The following is a 26,507-nucleotide window of genomic DNA, read 5'->3' on the forward strand; positions in this document are numbered from 1 at the left end:
ATTCACATTCAAATATAAATATTTTTAGAGAGAAATAATGTCTCATTGAAACTGTGAAAATTGGATATGATGAAAAGAAATGAGTTGACTGACCACAGATTAATCTCCCATCTGTCTTAATTATCTGACCACTGGATTTTTCTGAATGTTTATTATAAAAGTAATTTTATTTTGCTTATTTTTAGTGTTTCTGCATCTTTGTCAGTGGCTGTTACTCAAATGGTGAACATAAAGAAAATTGTTTAACTCTTTGGGTTATTGAAAAAAATCACTTTCTGTGCAATTCTATCTACATGTTTTGGCAGATTTTTTGATATAAACAAGTTCAATTGTTATACCCCAAGTGAATTGAGACAATTAGCTTCTGTTCACACCTACATTTTTTACCTCAAGATAAGTTCTTCCTTATGCCAAGAAAATATCTCTTTCAATTATATCCAGGCCACAAATATAAGAAATATCAAGTTCATGTCAATGTATCAAAGGTATTACAAAGGGAATTCAAAGTATTTTCCTGAATCTCTCTGAAGTATTACTCTTTAATACAGTTGCTACTAAATTAAAATTAAGTAAAATGAAATAAAATAAAAGAAGATTCAATTAATGGTTGTACCAACCACATTCCAAATGCTCAACAGCCACATGTAGCTAATGACCGCCATAGGGGACAGCACGGATACAGAACATTTTCATCACTACAGCACTGCAAGAATGGTTTTGTCCTGCCCTACCTGAAGCTAAGGCAAAAAAGACAGCATAAATCTAGAGATTATAAGTACATCAAACACATATGGCAATGGCTTTTCCAAGGCAAGAGGAATTCATTTGAAGCATACCCTGGCCATTCTTTGGTCAAATATTAAAGGAAAAAAAAAAAAAAAAAAGCTTACAATGGCATCCAGCCAGGTGTTTGTATACATTATACTTAAGAGGTTTTCAGTAAATATACGTTGGAATAATCAGCTAATCATTATTTCATGACTGCTTATCATGTGCAAAACACAATTTGAAACCTTGGCAAGATTATATATATATATATATATATATATATATATTCTCCCAGAAGTTAATATTTTATAGCAATCATTTTGTTCTGTATTTTTAAGCCATCACTTGAGAAAAATGGCAAATCAGAATTACACGGCTCAATGCCATGACATAATTATTTTAAATGAAGAGAGAATTCTACTATGTTGGTTATAATTCAGGGCACATGAACATTTGCAAAGCTAAAATGTTTCTGGTCATACTGGATCTTTCACTAATACGTAAGAGCCTTCCTAAAAAGGCTGGTCTGCCACTTCTTTTCAGATACCACACCTTTCTTCCAACCTTAGAGTTTAGATCAACTGTCACCCTCTCACCAAGCAAACATCTCCCTTTCTTATAGATTCAGAGGCCCACATAAAATTCTTTCAGAACACTGTTGACTTTGCCTTCATATTTGAGTTTGTACTGAAATATTTATTTTTGTTACTTGGTTAAAAGCCTATCCTTTCCACTAGAGCATAAGCTTCATTAAGGCTGAGACTATGGCTATTTTTACTCACCATTATATCTCCAATGCCCGGTTTAAAATAAATGGTCTCCATGCTCCTTCATGACAGTCATCTCTGTCTATACTCCTGACTTACTAAAATTCATTTAATTGTGATAATAGTTTAAGTGAGTGGGTGGGAAAAGAGACTATTTCTTTGGATCATTGCCTTAAATGTTTGTCTTTCTCACAGCAGATTTTGATCTCCTCCTGTTTAAAGATTAACACAACGCTGTCAACATGGTGTAGTGGCAAGTATAAAAATTAGAAGTGAGAACACTTCTGTTCTTCCTTATGTTAGTTACCCTCTGTGTGACCCTAGGAAATGTGCTTCTGATTCCTAATCTGTGAAATGGGAATAGAACCACCTGTCTTCTTTGACTCAGACTTATACAGTTCTTGTGAGGGTCATATTCTATGAATTATGTAAAAATATTTCTGAAATCCAAATTATTATTCAAAACTTGGGAAGACACTTAAGCTTCTGAGTGGTATAGTTCTTATGTTTTATCCACTCTGCCAAATTCAATTATTTCCACTTTAGTGACTTTTCTTTTCTTCTGGCTTCAAACACTTAGAACTTTCCCTCTCCTTTACTTTTGTATTTGATTCTCCATGTGTCTACCATCCCATTTTGGTTTTCTCCTTTACTACAAACTCACTGCCTTCTTTTCTTATCAGGTAATTTATCTGTAAATGTCTGTAGTCTGGCCTTTTTCTCTACCACTTTACAAAATCGTTGTCAAGTGACCTTCACTCCACTTGCTATGGCCATTTCACCATGTTAGGTCTACCTAAAACCGAATTCCACATTTCAGCAGTTTCTTCTCATTGTTGAACACACAAAACCAGTGCTTATATACAGTTAGTCTACATTCTTATCTCAGTGGTAATTGGAAGAGTTTCTAAGTTCTTATTTAAAATCCACATAAAATAAGTAGATAGTTCTTCCCTGGATTAAAAAAAAAGTACACTGATGATTAACAAGGTATCAAGAAAATGACTAGTGCATTTTGAGATAGTTCTTGGGTCACCAGAATTATGTAAATTAATTTCTTGTTTTGTTTTGTTTGCTAGGAAAAAGATAACCATCACAACCTTCACTACCACCACCACCAGCAACAACAAAAGCTGATGAAGATCTAATTCTCAAAATCAAGATGAAATCAATATCATCTTTTTTTCTCTCAGAGAAAACTGCTTTTTCTGTAGATATTGTTCAAATTTAAAGTGATGCATTTTCCATTGAATATGCATCACTTTTTACATATTTTTTTTCTTTAGGAATTGACTGCATGCATGCATGTATAGGGGAAGGGTAATTGCACATCTGCCTTTGTACATCTTTAAGCAGGTCAGTCACTGGTTTTAAAAAAGTAATTATTATTATTTTTAAATTTGTTTAATATTTATTTATTTTTGAGACAGACAAGACAGAATAGGAGTGGGTTAGGGGCAGAGAGAGAGGGAAACACAGAAGCGGAAGCAGACTCCAGGCTCTGAGCTGTCAACACAGAGCCCGACTCGGGGCTCAAACTCACGAGCTGTGAGATGATGACCTGAGCCAAAGTCGGATGCTCGACCAACTGAGCCACCCAGGTTCCCCTAAAAAAGTAATTATTAACTTCCTACTCTATACTAGTTATTCTTCAAAGTGTTTATATCTATAGCTGGGCAAAAAGACATGAATTTACCTTCTAAGATCTTATGTGTTTAGATAGATGATAAAAAAACATATGGAATTGAAACCCAAATATTCACATAAAAATGATCATAATTGCTCTGAAGAAAATAGACAAGATTAATGATAGCAAATATCAAAGGTTCAGGACTTACTTAGCGTCCCTAAGTGGGAAACCAATACGGAGACTATTTGAATAGTCCAGACCCAAGGTGGTCGTGGTATGATATAGAATGGTGGCAGAAGAAATGAAGACTGTCTGACCTATTTGAGATATAGCCAGGAAGTAGAAACAATGGGTCTTCTAGAAGAATTAGCAATATGGGATAGAGGAAAGGGAAGAATTAAAAATGACTTGTGGAACCTGGTTTGAGTACGCAGGGACCTCCAATATTAAGATGGACAGGAATAGGAAAGGAACAGATTCATGGTATGGAGAGAATGTGCATAAAACTTCTGTGCTTTAAGTATTTTAAGATGACTAAACCATTCAAGTGAAAATGTCAAATGTCAGTTGAATATATGATCTTAGAGCCGAGGCTGCCAAACTCTATAAAGGTCTAGCTAGTAAATAACTTTGGCTTTGGGAGCCATATGGTCTTTTTTGCAACTGCTCAACGCTGCTGTCACATTAAGAAATTATCCATAGAACATTCTTCTCAAAGCTAGAACAAACAATCCTACAATTTGTATGGAACCAAAAAAGACCCCAAATAGCCAAAGTAATATTGAAGAAGAAAACCAAAGTGGGAGGCATCACAATCCCAGACTTAGTTTCTACTACAAAGCTGTAATCACCAAGACAGTATGCTATTGGCACAAAAACAAACACATCGACCAATGGAATAGAATAGAGAACCCAGAAACCCACAAACCCTCTTTAACAAATGGTGCTGGGAGAACTGGACAGCAACATGCAGAAGAATGAAACTACACCACTTTCTTACACCATACACAAAAATAAACTCAAAATGGATGAAATACCTACATGTGAGACAGAAAACCATCAAAATCCTAGAGGAGAAAACAGACAACAACCTCTTTGACCTCGGCCACAGCAACTTCTTACTCAACATTTCTCCAGAGGCAAGGGAAACAAAGCAAAAATGAACTATTGGGACCTCATCAAGATAAAAAGCTTCTGCACTGCAAAGGAAACAATCTACAAAACTAAAAGGCAACCGACAGAATGGGGAAAGATATTTGCAAATGACATATTTGCAAAATCTATAAAGAACTCACCAAACTCCATACCTGAAAAACAAACAATCCAGTGTAGAAATAGACAAAAGACATGAATAGACACTTTTCCAAAGAACACATCCAGATGGCCAACAGACACATGAAATGATACTCAACGTCACTCATCATCAGGGAAATACAAATCAAAGCCACACTGAGATACCACCCACACGGGTCAGAGTGACTAAAATGAACAAATAAGGAAACTATAGATGCTGGCGAGGATGTGGAGAAAGGAGAACCCTCTTACACTGTTGGTGGGAATGCAAAGTGGTGCAGCCACTCTGACAAACAGTGTGGAGGTTCCTCAAAAAATTAAGAATAGAACTACCTATAACACTACTAGGAATTTACCCAAGAGATACAGGAGTGCTGATGCATAGGGGCACTTGTACCTCAATATTTATAGCAGTGCTTTCAATAATAGCCAAATTATGGAAAGAATCTAAATGTCCATAAACTGATGAATGGATAAAGAAGATGTGGTTTATATATATGGTATATATTATATATTATATATATATATATATTTATATATATGGTATATATTATATATATGGTATATATAGGGTATTATGCTAAGTGAAATGAGTCAGTCAGAGAAAGACATATCAAATGTTTTCACTCACATGTGGATCTTGAGACACTTAACAGAAAATCATGGGGAAAGGGAATGGGAAAAAAAATAGTTACAAACAGAGAGGGAGGGAGGAAAACCATAAGAGACTTCTAAATACAGAGAACAGACTGAGAGTAGATGGGGAGTGGGCAAGAGAGGAAAATGGGTGATGGGCATTGAGGAGGGCACTTGTTGGGATGAGCACTGGGTGTTATACATAAGCCAATTTGACAATAAATTATATTAAAAATAAATAAATAAGTAAATAAAATGAAACTATAAAAAAACTACTCATAGAAGATATCTTAACAAATGAACATGCCTGGATTCCAATAAAACTTTATCTTTGGATGTGGTAACTTGAATTTTATGTAAACTTCACATGTCATGAAACATTTTTTTCTTTGGATTTTTTCCAATTATTTAAACATATAAAAACAATCTTATATCCTGGGCAAAATCAGACTATGGATTGTAGTTTTCCAACTCATCTTTTAAGCATAGAATAGTCCAGGGAAGCCTGGCTGGCTCCATCGGTTGGTCATATGACTTTTGATCCTGGGGTTGTGAGTTCAAGCCCTATGTTGAGTGTAGATATTACTTAAAAACAAAATATTCAAAAAAAGAAAGCATGAAATAGTCCATGCTGAAAAAATCAGATAGTAATTAAAATTATAAAAGTAAGTGAATTCCCATAAGAAAAGAACTATAAGAGAAAATACAAGATGATTGAGAAATAATGCCTGGGAAACCCTAAGTGTTAAAAAATTGGGAAAAAGACACTGTCAGCACTACTGAAAAAGAGCAGGTACAGAGATGGGAAAAAACCAAAGAGAATACAGTACCATGAAAGCAAGAAAGAACAGATTCCACTCCCCTGAATTGTCCTCCAAATCACCTAACACAACCTAAAGCAAGAACTTCCTAGCATGCTCTTGTTACGATGCCCCACAGTTCCCGAGGGTATGAAATCTCTCTTCTTACACCAAGTATCTAATAGCCCAACTTGCTCAGCTACGGGCATATTTCTGGTGGTCACCGACTGGTGGGCATCCACAAGGAAAATATCTCAAGAAAGTTGCAGCAAATGCTGATTGAGAAGTCAAATAAGATGGTGACTGAAAAGTGATCACTGGATTTGTTTACATGAAAATAATTGGTGCATTTAACAATAACAATAAGAAAATAGTCCATTTGAGTGGTTGAAGCAAATGTCAGACTGTAAGTGGAATCTTGTGTAAGTGCTGACCACAAAATTAAAAACAGCATGCACAGACAAGTTTGCAAGTATGTGAGTTTGTGAGGAAGCACAAAAATGGATACATATCACTGATGATTATCTTCATATGCTCTATAGTCTGATCCTTAATTTTTTTCCTAAAATACTTTATAGGTTTTACATAGCATGGCAATAAATTAAAGAAGATCTTTAATAAAATTTCCTCTGATAATGATAGGATTTCAAGTATTTCTACCTCAAGAATGGCACAAAGTAACTAGAATGATTTTAGGTGGAAAATACTTCAGCAATTATACATCTCACAGGGAGATATTTTTGCAATATCAAAAGACTTTCATAGGAAGAAAATAAATGTAGTTAATTATTTTTCAATTAGCCTGAAGTATTTTCATGGGAAAAACAATACATGGGTAAAATGATTCATTTTTCTGGTCCCCCAAAAATCTGGAGGTCCCAGATAATAATCACAGTAGTGTAGCATATTGTGTTTTATTTACATAATCAAATATCAGCATGGTTGTTCTTCATGTAAAAAATAAACTCTAGACCTTAGGAATCTATTAAAAGGAATTTTGCTTCTTTTGGTTTTTCTTTGATGTTCAGTATTAGAGAATATGATTCTGCCATGCAATCTCTTCTCTGGTAATCAGGGTATAATATCAGGGCTTCTTTGTGATAGGCCAGAAAAAAGGAAGTAAATTGCTTTAAGACTCAAACCGAGCTCATTGCGTTCTCTAGTACATATTCAAAATTCTTTCCACTATAATTCAGTCTATTTCTTTTTGTCCTAACTTAGTTACAAATATTGTTGCCAGTCATCAAACCTATGGTTAAAGGCTTAGAGAGAATTGCTTTTTCTGTATTTCCCATCTTCAAAGCAGGGCTTCTCTTTCGAGATGCATATTAATTACATAGACTAAACTGTAATACTTTAAAAAGCTTTAAGACTCTTTATGTTCAATGTTAGATCCCCTTACCACTTCTTCCCTGCTTCTTCTATCTCAAGGAATTGAAACTTACAACTTATTCTACCATAGTATAAGGCATAGAACTGATGCACTTTGTGTTAGAAGAGTTTTCCAGAATGTAGAAACTCTGTCTTTGCTGGTTAGCTCCCCAATAGTCAACTACTTCGGACTTCTTAACCACACATAACAGTGGCAATATTTCCCTTCTGTGGAGTGAAAGAAATGTATTCTTTAGTATGCTGGTAGAGTCTAATACAGCCTTCTCTGGAAAAGACCATATTTTCCCAATTATTTCCTCTGTTGTTACCGATTCTTATGATTTTTAAGATTTTCCCGTATTGTCCTTTAGTCTGACATCCAGACTATAGCATGTCCAGTTAAATCAGAATCTCTAGGAGTGAGATGCAAGCTTCAGCACTTTTTAAACTCCAAGTAATTCCAATATGAGGCCAAGATTGGGAACCTCTAGTTAAAGCCATTATTGATAATTGTAACCCCTTTAAACACTTTTTTATTGAATCCCTCTCTTTACGTACTGTGTACAAAACCTATTTTCAGATCATTCTTCAAAGGCAATGTATTATTAAACACATTTTGCTGATAAGTACATGAGACTTAGAAGTTAAGCGCTTGCAAAGATCACTGAAGAGTGTGTTAGACAGAGCCAGGACCTAGTGGAGCTCTGACTCTATTAAGTGCTGTCTCCACCCACCCAGCTGCCTTCTGGCAGGAATACGGCACCATTTGTATGTCCTCTTTACCATTCAGGTTTTGACATATTCCCATTTCTCGTTCACCTCATATCTCTACACCCTATCACAGTTTTGCACTCACTTACTCTTCAGAATTCAGCTCCACATCATCATCTCCAAACCCTTCCTCTTACTTCTTAAACTAAGGAGAGTACATTTGTGTAGCAACTTGTATTTACTTTATACTTATTATTTTAAGCTATAAAAATGCTCACATGCTTCTCTGTCTACCTCAGCTAATTGTGAACTCCTCAAAGGTGTAAATAGGTTGCATTTATCTCTGAATCTCCAGGGGCTAGTAATCAATTAATATTTGTCAAATGTATATTAGTTTATTGTTGTAGACTCTGGGTCTGAAGTTCTCTCTTGTCCAGCAAGAAAGCAGGATGCAGGATTAAAAATGTGAGAGAGGCTAATGTTTGGGAGGAGGCAAGAGCCCTGAGTAAGGGTCCTTGCTCCATGTTTATTAGTACCAGAAGGCTTATAAGAGTGATGGGCGTGCATAGAGACAATGAAACCGTGAACATTAACTCATGGGAGTGGGGAAAAAGGGGTTTGGGAGATATGCAGTGTTAGGGGGTTGGATCAACACAAAACAAGATTCTGGTGCTGTGTGGAAGTTTGTTTACCCCACTTCTGTTTACCTAAACTGGCTTGGGGGACAAGAAAGACAGAGCATGCTACCTCAGGGTCCACAAGGCATCTTTCTTTTGCTAATTAGCTCTGCTCTGGGCAATTTAGGCCCTGTTCCCATGTGGTTTATAGTCCTATTTTCTTGTTTACCTAATTTGATACTTCCTTCTTGTGAAAGCAGCTTTCTGCTATTGTCCTATACTAGGGACCCATTTCCCTAATCTTATTTACCTAATCTTGTTTACCCAAACGTGGGTATGTTCATCCTATGACTTTCTCATTCTTCATGCCTTATGAACCCATTGGTGCAGGCTCAGGGAATTCCTAAGCTTATTCTCTACAGTTTAGCAAAACTATTATCTCAGATTTAGAGGCAGAGACATCTCAATAACTTTTGATTTCTTAAACATTATTCTTCTATGGATCCACATACCTTTCAATTATCCAAGTCTGTATGAGGGTTCAAAAATGTGAGTGTGTATGCCTGTTTGCATTGTACATATACAAACAAATAATTGTAACAATGTGTGTAGTCCTTTTTTGTTCAGAATTTTTTGAGTTTCTAAAACATGTTGCAATCACTAGATTTTGACAAATCATAAGGTGTGAAAACATAGTCCTGACTCTCTGAGCTAGGTTCCTGCTGTCCAGGAGTGCAGAACTGAATCACTCAGAGAGATTTGCAAACTATTTTGATTTAAGCAGCAACTTCAGAGTCCCTCCATCTTAATAACAGACATTCTGCCTTTGTAGGTATCTATTTACCATACTAGGTAACTCCACAGAGCTTTGTTTATGGTTATTTTACTAAGTACATTTCCCTAAAGATTTGCTCTTAATGGATTGGGCAATTTCATGCAAGTAGGCACCATAAATGCTTTGCTGATGTAGACCAACTTGTAAACATTCATTCTCTTGCCCATTCTTGTCCTAGCCCTTTGTGAGCCTGATACTAGCAAACTTCTTCAAATGGTGTCAGATTGCATGGTGATTCTGTGAGACACAAATAAGTTTACATACAAAGACCAACACATTTATTTTCCCATCTATCTGATGTTCTACCGTGGGAATCCAAGTCTCTGGAGGAGGTATATTCTATTTTCCCTTCTCTTTTGATTAGGGTGACAGGCAACACGTAAGATTCAAATCCTTACTTGCCAGTGCAACCTCTAAAATGCCTCCTACATTAAATTACCAAGTCAAACCAATAGTTTTCTATACTCAAGAAGTAAATATTTGAACCCTAACACGTAGCTTGCAGGTCACTCACACAAAGTTATTATATAGTGGATTTCATTCAAATGAAATTGCTTCCAAACTCAAGCTTCTAGTTAGCAGATATAATACTCAGCATCCCTCAGGAATACACTTGAAACAAAACAATGTTAAAAATGAGCAAAGTAAATGAAGATATATTTTATCATCGGGTAGTTTCAAAATGAATGGAGCCACTGCTCACCGTGCAATTCATGAGACTGATGCCTTAAATATTGATTTCCTAATCACTGTCATTGTAAGAAGGCATTCTGAGTTCTTTTCCCTATGTCATAAATTCGACTTTAAGCAGAGTAAGAAGCTTTTAGCAAGAAAATTTTACATCTGTTTATGTCTGAAATTAAAACCACAAGAATTGAAAGGAAGAAAAAATAACCAAGGGGGTTTTCAAAAATTTAAAACTCCATCATGCATAAATAGAGCTCATCAAAGAAAGTAATTTCCCTGCAGAAAACACTCCATCTTTTGTTTTATGTAAGTTATCAACATGAATATTTTATTCTCAATGAAACTGCCTTTTCCCCTTTGTGTTTCATACTTTTCACTTGGTGTCTCAAATAAATAGGCTTCCTTCTTTCCATCCCACTCTATTATTCAGGTCAGTTGCAATAAAATATTTTCCTTGCCTGGTGTAAGTGGTAATTATAGATTGAGCTTTGCTAATTCACTGTTTTTCATTTTTAGCCCTATTGTGTTTTGAAGTCTAGAAACACTTGAATTTTCCTCAAAATAAAAACAAAACCATTTTTTTCCACAGTGGAGTATAATATCTAAAATATCTATCAAATTTGAAAATATATCTTGGCTTTGTTTCATTCTTAATCCAAATGATGGAATAAAGATTCCATTTAATTGCAACTCCTCTAAGTGCAACTTCCTGTAGTCAGTCCAATCAGTCTAACTCGATGGGGTAAATCATTCTCACCCACATTAATCCCACCTGTTACACTCACTGGATTCATTGCATAGCACTGCCCTTTAGTGGACAGTTCTTCTGCCTTCTCACCTAATGGCTTGAATACTCAAATCACTTACCATATCTTCTTGCTCTGCCTGTATCTTGGATAATCGCATCATGATGTATGGAATATCAAAGTGTAACTTATTTGTATATATATCAAAAACTAAAACTTTCAGTCAGGATTAAAATTTACTGATAAATATTTGTTTAACAACTAAAGCACACATAGCTTTTATTCTGGCATTCTATGAGTCTAAGAGATTGAATTAAGAAATTAGTTCTAATGTAGACTACAAATAAATTTGTACTCTTAAGTTTTTGAACAGTGATATAGAACTTCACTCCCTGTTTCTGGATGCTTGGCTAAATTTAAAATTATCAGTTAGATCTTGTTTCCCATAATCTTGTAAAAGTTTCAAGTTCTCCAGCCCTTGTAATTTATAAGCAAGAATGTTTTTCACATTGGTGATAATTACCTTATATACTAGACCATGGCATTCAAATCCTCATACAACCATTTAATATCTCACTTGAATAGCTGAAGAGGATATTCATAATTCATTTGATATTTTTAAAATTACGCTGATTATAGTAGATGCTGATAGGACCCAAGCTGAATATTCAAAAAATAATTCTCGTCAAAAGAGTGTAATTAAAATAGAAAACACTATGCATCCTTAACTCCCATATAACTTCATATATCTTGTATCTTATAACCATCATAAAACCAAAAAATGAAACATTGGAAAATAATAAATAAGAAAACATCAATCATATTTGATCTTGTTAGATTAGCTTACTTTTAAATACAGCCCTATAAATAGGGCAAAGAGTCACTGATCATAAACTATGTCAAGGCTTGAGTTTTTCACAAACATGATTTTTAGCTTCTCTCAGTCTCCAGTTTCAGTATAGCATTGCCCTTTAAAAATGCAACAATAAATCAGTACATTCCCTGCACTGTAATGTAAAAATGACAAAACTATAGCATTACTCACATAAATAGAATGTTATGCTAATACTCAAATCTCTCACTCAAAGCAATAGAATTTAATTTTGAAGCAAAGCTGTTATTCATCCTTTCCATTAAGCACATTTCAAAAAAATAAATAAAGCGATTTAACTACATTGTCCCTATTTTATCCTGATGATCTGTTATTATACATATTTTTCACCACCACCTCTTAGCTGCATCATTCAAAATATAAATATAAGAGCAGCTAATGTGAAGAGATAATTTTTATAAGTAACTGGATATTTCTTAATGTCATTTATAGGCCTATTCAATAAATTATGACTATGAAGCCAAACTTTATTCAATTTTTAAATATAAGTTGTACATTGGAGACAATTCAATTTAATTTTTCTTAGCAATATCTCATCCATGTGGTTTCCCTTAAGGATAAGAACAATGATTTGTTAAAATGTTTAATGCTAATTGTCATTTAAGAATGTTATACAATTTTCTTAACCATCAAAAACATTTCAAATTAATTATAAAGCATATCATGTATAAAAAGTTTTACTGAGATAAAAGGGTTTTAAATATTAAGGTGTTCTCACTAAAAAAATGAACTTCTCATACCTATGAGAGTAATGGTATTTCTTAAGGTGACACATTTCAGGGGGGCCAGTGTGACTCAGTTGGTTAAGTGACCAACTCTTGGTTTCAGCTCAGGTCATGATCTAACGTTTCTGGGTTCGAGCCCTGCTGTCAGACAGCATGCCTGGAATTCTCTCTCTCTCTCTCTCTCTGTGCCCCTCTTCTGCTCTCTGTCTCTCGAAATAAATAAACTTTAAAAATTAAAAAAAAGATGACACATTTCATTAGGATGATTTAAATTTCAGCAAGTATATTTTCAGTGATACTATTTTGAAATCACTCTAGAAATATAAAGATGGATGGAAATTAACATGGACACACTAATGCTTCAGCAAGGCTTGACTTTAATCTGAACAAATTTTTCTCCTCCTCACTCTTTTTTAAATTTGTCTCAATGTTTATTTATCATTTTGAAAGACAGAGCATGAGCAGGGGAGGGGCAGAGAGAGTGAGCGAGCGAGAGAGAGAGAGAGAGAGACAGAGAATCCAAAGCAGGTTCCAGGCTCTGAGCTGTCAGCACAGAACCATGAGATCATGACCTGAGAGGAAGTCTGACATTTAACCAACAGAGCCACCCACGCACCACTCTTCTTCCTCATTCTTGAAGCCTCCTCTTCAGTTGTTTTTCTGTCCAATTCTTTGTTCCAAGAATTTGGTACTGATGTTGACATCTCCCTGACCTCAATGTATACTTAGTAACAGAACTGGGATGACAATGCCAGTGCTAGTCATGAGACCACCTTGAAGACGTAACCAATGCAGCTGGCAGTGCGTAACAGATTCTAAATGAAACCTCCCAGATCCAGTATTTTCCTATAGAAAGAACCCCCTGGCCTTTTACCCTGGAAAAGTCTCCAGTTTTGAAGGCATTAGCCTGCTCCTTTGCCTAGCAAAGTATGGGGCTATTGTTCCTCTATATTTCCAAACTCTATCTTTGTGTTATACTTCAGCTCCAGAGCACAAAGGTGGGTTTTCCACAACAATCTGATCAGACATAAAAGGTTATAAAATCATTCAATAAAAGTCTCTTGATGTTTAGTTGGGCTACTATTTAGGTACTCATGCAAGTTTGGCTACTAGTAAGGTACTCAAATATAATACATTAATCAAAGTAAATGTGTAAAACATTTTTATTTAAAATGTTTTCATAGCTGCCCTTACACAAATATATTCATTGAGCTCCAAACCTATCTTATACGTCTTTATACAAAAAATAAGCTATGAGAAACTGACCGTAAAAATATTTGCTTTATTCTATAATCAAATATTTCTAGATAGATTTTAGCTTGGAGAGTTCAAAACTAAGTTCAAATGCAGAAATTAACATGTTTTTTGTTTGCTCTACAGCCATTGCTTTTCCCTCCGATATTTACATACTTTTAAATTTACATCCCTTCTATATGGGTTTTAGTGTATTAAAATATTCATATGTATTTAATGAATTTTTTCAAATGTGTTGTTTCACAAAATATAAATATTTATCTTATATCAGTTCAAGGGCACCCCAAATCTTGAATTCTATTTGTTCACATGTAAAAACACATCAAATGAACAACTAAGACAATTGTTAAGATAATCTAGTCCAAAACACACACACACACACACACACACACACACACACACACACACAGAGTCCATGTAAATTATTCAGATAAAAGTAGCATAGATTTAAAATTTTTGAAAATTAAAATGTGGCTTACAGGGGCGCCTGGGTGGCGCAGTCGGTTAAGCGTCCGACTTCAGCCAGGTCACGATCTCTCGGTCTGTGAGTTCGAGCCCCGCGTCAGGCTCTGGGCTGATGGCTCAGAGCCTGGACCCTGTTTCCGATTCTGTGTCTCCCTCTCTCTCTGCTCCTCCCCCGTTCATGCGCTGTCTCTCTCTGTCCCAAAAATAAATAAACGTTGAAAAAAAAAAACAAAAACAAAAAACAAAAAAACAAAAAAATGTGGCTTACATATTTTGTGTGATTCTGTGTGGAAGGCATGTAAGTTACTCTGAAATAGCTAAGGAAAATAGTCACAGTACTTACGAAAACATAACGAATAAAAGGCATAATAAGCACAATTTGCCTTGGATAATTATAATTGATAATGTTTATAGGAGATATTATATTAATTGTTATAAATAGAAGGCTGTTGTTCTCCCATTTAGTTTACATTCTGCAAGAATATTAGTATTACAAAAAGTCCAATAATAAGTGATATTAATGATATAATGATGAAATATCAGGGCCAAAATTAACATTTTATGTCTATATTGATCTGTCAAACACAATATGGTTATTTATTAAGTATATTGTAACATTTAATACATCACCGTACAACTAAGTTTGTATAGACCTCAAACACATCCCTAAGTACTGATACCTTATTCTTCTGGATATTTCTTAGTCTTTTGTCTTTTAGCTGAAGCATTAGATTGTTTTGATCACATGTCTTTTTGTTAAAGATAGGATACTCCTTGACAAGAACTAAGAATTCTGAGTAGAGAAATGAGATCTAAAACTCTTTTTAAGTGGAAATACAGAATAAATTGGTTTTGTCAGTGTTTGTATAAGCTGCTGTTGCCATTCTCTTTGCATTAGAGACAGGGTGAAGAATCACTAGATTTTTATATTCAATGCTTTCAACTCTGGTAGGCTCAGGATTGGCCCCAAGCACGAATGAATGAGAAACTAAGGATACAACTTCTCTTTGGGGAACATGTTCAGAAAGTTTTTTCACATCCACCGATACTAGTTGCCAAAATTTCCTTTGCACATGGGAAGGAATTAGTAATTGTCACTATTTGAAGAGTCGCTTTGACAGAGCCAGTAAACTAGAAGTCAGTGCATCATCCACAGAGCCAGCAGAAAAAAACCAATTTGTCTCATGGCTGCAAACAAAGCAGATGATTTGGTACCTTCTGAACATCTAATGGGTTATCAGACCAATGACTATTACCTCTGAAACACAAAAAGCAAAACGAGGAGAGAACGAAGATGGTTCCCAGAGGGTACCAGAAAACAGATCAGAGAGAGGAGAGGCAGCTAAAAACTCTTTAATCCTGACAAAGGTGCCACATCTATGGAAGGGAGCTGCCTTTTTTTTTTTTTTTTAATGTTTATTTGTTTTTGAGAGAGAGGGATAAAGGTGGGCGAGGAGGGGCAGAGAGAGACAGGAGACAGAGAATCCCAGGCAGGCTCCACACTGTCAGCAGAGACCCCGACACAGGGCTCGAATTCATAAATCACGAGATTATGACCTGAGCGGAAATCAAGAGTCATGATGCTCAAACAACTGAGCCACCCAGGTGCCCCAGGAAGCTTCCCTTTTAATGTTGATAACAAGGATTAATATTTTAGCACTCTGATTAAAAAAAAATTGTTTCTTGAACTGCTGCCCATTCCATTCATAGACAATTGTCAAATGAATTAGTTTTCACATGTATGTAACCAAGTTTGAAAAGATACATATTTTAAGTAGTTAATCATACACTGAGGCAACAAAATTAAGTCATGATGAAATAGTTTGTAGTAGAATTCTTATACTGCTTTAATTATCAAGTAAGGTTTAATACCAATAGTGTCTTGCATGATGCTTTATGATAAAATTATTCTAAGAAAAATTCCACAATATTCGCTGTTTTTGAGCTTCCTTTTGAACAAATAGAGGGCATTTGTTTCTCTGAAGTTTCAAGCCTCTAGGGCTACATTATGGGGAAGAAAAATAAAGAATCAGAGTGTGAGAATGAAAGATATACTCAGGGTAAGGATGCACTAAGTGAGAAGGACGTTCTGGAGCCTAAGAACCAGGAGCCAGTTTCACGGGAGCTAGTATTCTCCTTCCGCGGACGCCATGCTTAGAAGGACACAGCACTTGGTTTAACGTTCTGCTGCCACCTTTGTGAAATTGTCAATAATCTCTAAGTGGTCTATATTTTTGTTTTGCATTGGACTTCTTTCTTGGAACATTCTATAGCAAAATTCATAACCTTAGTTAAGGGAAACAGGCAAGTTGGAGAAAGTGAGTCTGAAGACCAGCCTTGTAAGATGTCCAGAAGCAACAGCAAAAGCTTTCTGGAAAGGACAGGTGGCTGCTTAGATACCAGGGAACCAAAGCAAAGGGGGAGGGTTGATCTGTGGGATTTGCTGAAAATGGTTATTTTAAAAATTATAAGTTTAGATAACTACTAGTGCTAATGATGTGGTGAGGAGATGGTCACTGAGTTTCATCAAAAGTTTCAAGACAGGAGAGAGAGGGAAGATGGCGGCGTAGGAGGACGCTGGGCTCACCGCGCGTCCTGCCGATCACTTAGATTCCACCTACACCTGCCTAAATAACCCAGAAAACCACCAGAGGATTAGCAGAACGGAGTCGCCGGAGCCAAGCGCAGACGAGAGGCCCACGGAAGAGGGTAGGAAGGGCGGCGAGGCGGTGCGCGCTCCACGGACTGGCGGGAGGGAGCCGGGGCGGAGGGGCGGCTCGCCGGCCAAGCAGAGCCCCTGAGTCTGGCTTGCAAAAAGCGGAGGGGCCTGACGGACTGTGTTCCGACAGCAAGCGCGACTTAGCGTCTGGGAGGTCATAAGTTAACAGCTCTGCTCAGAAAGCGGGAAGGCTGGAGGACAAAGGGAAGGAGAGCTGCTGAGCCCCCGGACGACAGAGCTCAGTTTGGTGGGGAACAAAGGCGCTCGCCAGCGCCATCTCCCCCGCCCATCCCCCAGCCAAAATCCCAAAGAGAACCAGTTCCTGCCAGGGAACTTGCTCGCTCCGCGCAAACACCCAACTCTGCGCTTCTGCGGAGCCAAACCTCCGGCAGCGGATCTGACTCCCTCCTGCTGCCACAGGGCCCCTCCTGAAGAGGATCACCTAAGGAGAAGCAAGCTAAGCCTGCCCCTCCTGCCCCTGTGCACCTTGCCTACCCACCCCAGCTAAGACGCCAGATCCCCAGCATCACAAGCCTGGCAGTCTGCAAGTAGCCCAGACAGGCCACCCCACCCCACAGTGAATCCCGCCCCTAGGAGAGGGGAAGAAAAGGCACGCACCAGTCTGACTGTGGACACAGCGGTGGGCTGGGGGCAGACATCAGGTCTGAATGCGGCTCCGCCCACCAACTCCAGTTATACACCACAGCACAGGGGAAGTGCCCTGCAGGTCCTCACCACGCCAGGGACTATCCAAAATGACCAAGCGGAAGAATTCCCCTCAGAAGAATCTCCAGGAAATAACAACAGCTAATGAACTGATCAAAAAGGATTTAAATAATATAACAGAAAGTGAATTTAGAATAATAGTCATAAAATTAATCGCTGGGCTTGAAAACAGTATAGCGGACAGCAGAGAATCTCTTGCTACAGAGATCAAGGGACTAAGGAACAGTCACGAGGAGCTGAAAAACGCTTTAAACGAAATGCATAACAAAATGGAAACCACCACAGCTCGGATTGAAGAGGCAGAGGAGAGAATAGGTGAACTAGAAGATAAAGTTATGGAAAAAGAGGAAGCTGAGAAAAAGAGAGATAAAAAAATCCAGGAGTACGAGGGGAAAATTAGAGAACTAAGTGATACACTAAAAAGAAATAATATACGCATTATTGGTATCCCAGAGGAGGAAGAGAGAGGGAAAGGTGCTGAAGGGGTACTTGAAGAAATAATAGCTGAGAACTTCCCTGAACTGGGGAAGGAAAAAGGCATTGAAATCCAAGAGGCACACAGAACTCCCTTCAGACGTAACTTGAATCGATCTTCTGCACGACATATCATAGTGAAACTGGCAAAATACAAGGATAAAGAGAAAATTCTGAAAGCAGCAAGGGGTAAACGTGCCCTCACATATAAAGGGAGACCTATAAGACTCGTGACTGATCTCTCTTTTGAAACTAGGCAGGCCAGAAAGAATTGGCACGAGATTTTCAGTGTGCTAGACAGAAAAAATATGCAGCCGAGAATCCTTTATCCAGCAAGTCTGTCATTTAGAATAGAAGGAGAGATAAAGGTCTTCCCAAACAAACAAAAACTGAAGGAATTTGTCACCACTAAACCAGCCCTGCAAGAGATCCTAAGGGGGACCCTGTGAGACAAAGTACCAGAGACATCACTACAAGCATAAAACATACAGACATCACAATGACTCTAAACCCATACCTTTCTATAATAACACTGAATGTAAATGGATTAAATGCGCCAACCAAAAGACTTAGGGTATCAGAATGGATAAAAAAACAAGACCCATCTATTTGCTGTCTACAAGAGACTCATTTTAGACCTGAGGACACCTTTAGATTGAGAGTGAGGGGTTGGAGATCTATTTATCATGCTACTGGAAGCCAAAAGAAAGCTGGAGTAGCCATCCTTATATCAGACAAACTAGACTTTAAATTAAAGGCTGTAACAAGAGATGAAGAAGGACATTATATAATAGTGACAGGGTCTATCCATCAGGAAGAGCTAACAATTATAAATGTCTATGCACCGAATACCGGAGCGCCCAAGTATATAAAACAATTACTCATAAACATAAGCAACCTTATTGATAAGAATGTGGTCATTGCAGGGGACTTTAACACCCCACTTACAGAAATGGATAGATCAACTAGACACACGGTCAATAAAGAAACAAGGGCCCTGAATGAGACATTGGATCAGATGGACTTGACAGATATATTTAGAACTCTGCATCCCAAAGCAACAGAATATACTTTCTTCTCGAGTGCACATGGAACATTCTCCAAGATAGATCATATACTGGGTCACAAAACAGCCCTTCATAAGTTTACAAGAATTGAAATCATACCATGCATACTTTCAGACCACAATGCTATGAAGCTTGAAATCAACCACAGAAAAAAGTCTGGAAAACCTCCAAAAGCATGGAGGTTAAAGAACACCCTACTAACGAATGAGTGGGTCAACCAGGCAATTAGAGAAGAAATTAAAAAATATATGGAAACAAACGAAAATGAAAATACAACAATCCAAACGCTTTGGGACGCAGCGAAGGCAGTCCTGAGAGGAAAATACATTGCAATCCAGGCCTATCTCAAGAAACAAGAAAAATCCCAAATACAAAATCTAACAGCACACCTAAAGGAACTAGAAGCAGAACAGCAAAGGCAGCCTAAACCCAGCAGAAGAAGAGAAATAATAAAGATCAGAGCAGAAATAAACAATATAGAATCTAAAAAAACTGTAGAGCAGATCAACGAAACCAAGAGTTGGTTTTTTGAAAAAATAAACAAAATTGACAAACCTCTAGCCAGGCTTCTCAAAAAGAAAAGGGAGATGACCCAAATAAATAAAATCATGAATGAAAATGGAATTATTACAACCAATCCCTCAGAGATACAAACAATTATCAGGGAATACTATGAAAAATTATATGCCAACAAATTGGACAACCTGGAAGAAATGGACAAATTCCTGAACACCCACACTCTTCCAAAACTCAACCAGGAGGACATAGAAAGCTTGAACAGACCCATCACCAGCGAAGAAATTGAATCGGTTATCAAAAATCTCCCAACAAATAAGAGTCCAGGACCAGATGGCTTCCCAGGGGAGTTCTACCAGACGTTTAAAGCAGAGATAATACCTATCCTTCTCAAGCTATTCCAAGAAATAGAAAGGGGAGGAAAACTTCCAGACTCATTCTATGAAGCCAGTATTACTTTGATTCCTAAACCAGACAGAGACCCAGTAAAAAAAGAGAACTACAGGCCAATATCCCTGATGAATATGGATGCAAAAATTCTCAATAAGATACTAGCAAATCGAATTCAACGGCATATAAAAAGAATCATTCACCATGATCAAGTGGGATTCATTCCTGGGATGCAGGGCTGGTTCAACATTCGCAAATCAATCAACGTGATACATCACATTAACAAAAAAAAGGAGAAAAACCATATGATCCTGTCAATCGATGCAGAAAAGGCCTTCGACAAAATCCAGCACCCTTTCTTAATAAAAACTCTTGAGAAAGTCGGGATAGAAGGAACATACTTAAAGATCATAAAAGCCATTTATGAAAAGCCCACAGCTAACATCATCCTCAACGGGGAAAAACTGAGAGCTTTTTCCCTGAGATCAGGAACACGACAGGGATGCCCACTCTCACCGCTGTTATTTAACATAGTGCTGGAAGTTCTAGCAACAGCAATCAGACAACAAAAGGAAATCAAAGGCGTCAAAATTGGCAAAGATGAAGTCAAGCTTTCGCTCTTTGCAGATGACATGATATTATACATGGAAAATCCGATAGACTCCACCAAAAGTCTGCTAGAACTGATACATGAATTCAGCAAAGTTGCAGGATACAAAATCAATGTACAGAAATCAGTTGCATTCTTATACACTAACAATGAAGCAACAGAAAGACAAATAAAGAAACTGATCCCATTCACAATTGCACCAAGAAGCATAAAATACCTAGGAATCAATCTAACCAAAGATGTAAAGGATCTGTATGCTGAAAACTATAGAAAGCTTATGAAGGTAATTGAAGAAGATTTAAAGAAATGGAAAGACATTCCCTGCTCATGGATTGGAAGAATAAATATTATCAAAATGTCAATACTACCCAAAGCTATCTACACATTCAATGCAATCCCAATCAAAATTGCACCAGCATTCTTCTCGAAACTAGAACAAGCAATCCTAAAATTCATATGGAACCACAAAAGGCCCCGAATAGCCAAAGTAATTTTGAAGAAGAAGACCAAAGCAGGAGGCATCACAATCCCAGACTTTAGCCTCTACTACAAAGCTGTCATCATCAAGACAGCATGGTATTGGCAGAAAAACAGACACATAGACCAATGGAATAGAATAGAAACCCCAGAACTAGACCCACAAACGTATGGCCAACTCATCTTTGACAAAGCAGGAAAGAACATCCAATGGAAAAAAGACAGTCTCTTTAACAAATGGTGCTGGGAGAACTGGACAGCAACATGCAGAAGGTTGAAACTAGACCACTTTCTCACACCATGCACAAAAATAAACTCAAAATGGATAAAGGACCTGAATGTGAGACAGGAAACCATCAAAACCTTAGAGGAGAAAGCAGGAAAAGACCTCTCTGACCTCAGCCCTAGCAATCTCTTACTCGACACATCCCCAAAGGCAAGGGAATTAAAAGCAAAAGTGAATTGCTGGGACCTTATGAAGATAAAAAGCTTCTGCACAGCAAAGGAAACAACCAACAAAACTAAAAGGCAACCAACGGAATGGGAAAAGATATTTGCAAATGACATATCGGACAAAGGGCTAGTATCCAAAATCTATAAAGAGCTCACCAAACTCCACACCCGAAAAGCAAATAACCCAGTGAAGAAATGGGCAGAAAACATGAATAGACACTTCTCTAAAGAAGACATCCGGATGGCCAACAGGCACATGAAAAGATGTTCAGCGTCGCTCCTTATCAGGGAAATACAAATCAAAACCACACTCAGATATCACCTCACGCCAGTCAGAGTGGCCAAAATGAACAAATCAGGAGACTATAGATGCTGGAGAGGATGTGGAGAAACGGGAACCCTCTTGCACTGTTGGTGGGAATGCAAATTGGTGCAGCCGCTCTGGAAAGCAGTGTGGAGGTTCCTCAGAAAATTAAAAATAGACCTACCCTATGACCCAGCAATAGCACTGCTAGGAATTTATCCAAGGGACACAGGAGTACTGATGCATAGGGGCACTTGTACCCCAATGTTCATAGCAGCACTCTCAACAATAGCCAAATTATGGAAAGAGCCTAAATGTCCATCAACTGATGAATGGATAAAGAAATTGTGGTTTATATACACAATGGAGTACTACGTGGCAATGAGAAAAAATGAAATATGGCCTTTTGTAGCAACGTGGATGGAACTGGAGAGTGTGATGCTAAGTGAAATAAGCCATACAGAGAAAGACAGATACCATATGGTTTCACTCTTATGTGGATCCTGAGAAACTTAAGAGAAACCCATGGGGGAGGGGAACAAAAAAAAAAAAAAAAAAAAAAGAGGTTAGAGTGGGAGAGAGCCAAAGCATAAGAGACTGTTGAGAACTGAGAACAAACTAAGGGTTGATGGGGGGTGGGAGGGAGGAGAGGGTGGGTGATGGGTACTGAGGAGGGCACCTTTTGGGATGAGCACTGGGTGTTGTATGGAAACCAATTTGACAATAAATTTCATATAAAAAAAAAAAGTTTCAAGACAGATTTATAAAAAGTGGCATTTCAAGAAAATATATATCTATCACTTTGTAGTCGTTACAAAGTAATATTACCCAATACAACCTCACCATTCTGGTCAGCAGATACTATGTTTTATCAAATACAAAGTTGGTAGATTTTTGGCACTTGAAATCCTGAATAAAGCCCCTAACAAATGAAGTCACTCTGAAAATTCCAAATGGAATTATGAAGCAGTGTCTTTAGGTTTGCTTAGACGTTGTGTAAACCAAATATGACTATAAAATTTTCTCAGTCCTTGCAAACAGTATCCTTATATACACTCTACGTTCATATGGGCTTTTTATTCTGATAAGCTCTCATAAAATCCTATAAAGGATCAGCTCATAAAGTGATAGTGGTTGCAGCATCCACCACTTTAACAAACATATTTATATATAAATCTTAAAATCATCTATCTACTTTGAACACTACCCTATTAACTTGGATTTATGGAAAATAAAAAGTAGATTAGCATGAGGCAAAATTGTTTCTTTTTTTAAAATATTTTATTTATTTTTGAGAGAGAGAGGGAGACAGAGTGTGAGCAGGGGAGGGCAGAGAGAGAGACACAGAATCTAAAACAGGCTCCAGGCTCTGAGCTGTCAGCACAGAGCCTGACCCGGGGCTCAAACCCACCAACTGCGAGATCATGACCTGAGCCAAAGTCAGATGTTTAACCAACTGAGCCACCCAGGAACCACCAAGGCAAAATTATTTCTATGAACAGTCTGTTTTTCTTAAAATTACTCAGTGCTTTAGTTTAAGAAACCCTCTTTGTCATGTAACAGCAGATGTTACAAATTAAGGTGATTATAATTTTATTCTAAACAATGAATCAACTGATTCTACATTAAGGTAAAATGCTGATATAAGAGAGTTTAATATCTTTTTATTAGAAAAAACTCTATTCTCAAATATATAACGTCCAGGCTAAACCTCTGAATAGAAAACCTAAGGAAAAAATGAAGTAGAATAAGAAATGAGACTGTATGCTACACCTACAATCCACCTGCATTAATATGTACATACAAGTTAACTGTTACGTATAAAAATTATACAGAAGATATAACCACTCCTTTTGTCCTTTTTTTTTAAAAATATTTATTTTGAAAGAGATAGTGAGAGCGCACAAGTTGGATAGGGGAGAGAGAGAGAGAGCGAGATAGAGTCCACACTATCAGTGTGGAGCCTGATGTGGGGCTCAAACTCACGAATCGTGAGATCATGACCTGAGCCCAAATCAAGACTCGAACGCTCAACCGACTGAGCCACCCAGGCTCAGCCAGCCACTCCAATAGGAGGCATCCACCCCGATTGTTCTTAATCTCTTTCCAAAATATAGGGAAAAGTTTCCTGAGTGGTAAAAAGAAGACAAGAAACCCAGAAATTGTTTTTTCATTCTTTTAACAAAGCACAATTAATAATGGCAGATTGAATAAAACTTTCGCTCACTATAAAGATTAGTTACTAAATGGGTGGATGAATGGATGGATTAAGCAAGCAAAATGCCTCCTCCTAGAGTACAGGCTTTGGAACCCAGCATATATTTGACTCACACCTTGAACATTCTTGCTTATGCCTGCTTGACCTTAGCAATTTTTTATCATCTCCAACAAGTCTTATATTTCATCACTATAAAACAGGGTTTATCACCTCATTTTAAAGACATTATAAATAAAATTACCCAGAACACAATTAGCGTTGAATAAAACCAAATCTAGGGGCGCCTGGGTGGCGCAGTCGGTTGAGCGTCCAACTTCAGCCAGGTCAAGATCTCGCGGTCCGTGAGTTCGAGCCCCGCGTCAGGCTCTGGGCTGATGGCTCAGAGCCTGGAGCCTGTTTCCGATTCTGTGTCTCCCTCTCTCTCTGCCCCTCCCCCGTTCATGCTGTCTCTCTCTGTCCCAAAAATAAATGTTGAAAAAAAAAAATTAAAAAAAAAAAAAATCTAAGCTGGTTTATAGCAGGAAAATTGCCTGAAATGGAATTTTAAAAAATAATAATGGACTATATTTTAGGGCAGTTTTAGGTTCAGAGGAAAATTGAACAGAAGTTACAGACTCCCCATTTACCCCTTGCCTTCAAACATGTGTGACTTCCCCCATTTCCCCACCAGAGTGGTACATTTGTTACAACATATAAACCTACACTGTTACATTGATATCACCCAAAGCCCATAGTTTATACTCACATTCACTCTTCACTTGTTTCGCTTAGTAATATGCATTTATGTTTCTTGCATGTCTTTTCATGGCCTAATAGTTCATTTCTTTTTATCACTGAATAACATTCCATTGTCTGGATGTACCACAGTTTATCCATTCACCCAATGGAAGGAAAGCTTGGTCGCTTTCCAATTTTGGCTACTATAAATATATCCATGTGCACATGAACATACGTGTGGACATATGTTTTTAACGCCTTTGAATGAATACCAAGAAGTATGTGATGGTTAATTTGATGTGTCAATCTGACTGGACTAAGGGATGCCCAGAGAGCTGGTAAAACATTACTCCTGGGTATGTCTGTGAAGGTGTCTCTGGAGGAGATTAGCATTTGAATCTGTAGACTGACTAAAGATTTCCTTCACCAGTGTGGGTGGGCATTATTCCATCCCTCAAGGGCCTGAATAGAACAAAAAGTTAGAAGAAAAGCAATTCTTTCTACTTGAGTTGAAAAACACATCCTCTCCTGCCATCAGATAGATATCAGAGCCTCTGGTTCTCAGGCCTTTAGACTCAGACCAGGATCGATGCTGTCAGCCTCCCAATTCTCAAGCCTTTGGACTCAGACTGAATTACACCACCAGCTTTCCTGATTCTCCAGCTTGCAGACTGCAGAGACTGGGTATTTTCAGCCTCCATAGTCTTGTTAGCCAATTCTCCCAATAAATCTCATCTATGTCTGTATCTTTCTACATCTATCTATTTTCTATTGGCTCTGTTTCTCCAATAACCTTGACTAATACATAGTATGATTGCCAAACAGTATGAGAACAGTGTGTTGAGTTTTATAAGAAACTACCAAACTGTTCTCCAAAGTAGCCATACCATTTTTATATTCTCTCCAGCATTGAATGAAAGTCCCTGTTGCTTCACATCCTCACCAGCATTCAGTGTTGTCAGTGTTTTGGATTTTGGCCATTCTGATAGGTGTGTGGTGGTATCTCATTGCTATTTTAATTTGCGTTTCTTTGATGACCTATGACATGGAACACATTGGTCATGTGCTTATTTTCATATCTTTGATGATGTATCTGTTAAGGTCTTTGCCTATTTTTTAATAGGGTTGTTTGTGTTGAGTTTTGTTGAGCTCTTTATATTTTTTAGATAATAGTTCCTTGTTAGATGTGTATTTTGCAAATATTTTCTCCCAGTCTGTGATTTACTTTCTCATTCTCTTGGTATTTTCATTTACAGGGGACAAGTTGTTGATTTTAGTGAGTCCAAGTTATCAATTATTTTATGGATTGTGCCTTTGGGGTTGTATCTAAAAAGCCGTTATCATGACCAAAGTCATCTAGGTTTTCTCCTACGCTATCTTCTGAGTTTGTAGTTTAGTGTTTTACATTTAGGTCTGTGATCCATTTTGAGTTAATTCTTGTGAAGGTGCCAGATGTATGTCTACGTTCATTTTTTTGCATGTGGATGGCTACTTGTTTTAGCACCATTTGTGTAAAGACTATTTTTGCTCTATTGCATTGCTTTTGCTCCTTTGTCAAAGATCAGGCGACTATATTTATGTGCTCTCTTTCTGTGTTCTCTGTTCTGTTCCATTGATCTAATTGTCCATTCTTTTGCCT

Source organism: Puma concolor, chromosome B1 (assembly GCF_028749965.1).
Source record: "Puma concolor isolate L17-30 chromosome B1, mPumCon1.1.hap2, whole genome shotgun sequence".
In the NCBI taxonomy this organism is placed as follows: Eukaryota; Metazoa; Chordata; class Mammalia; order Carnivora; family Felidae; genus Puma; species Puma concolor.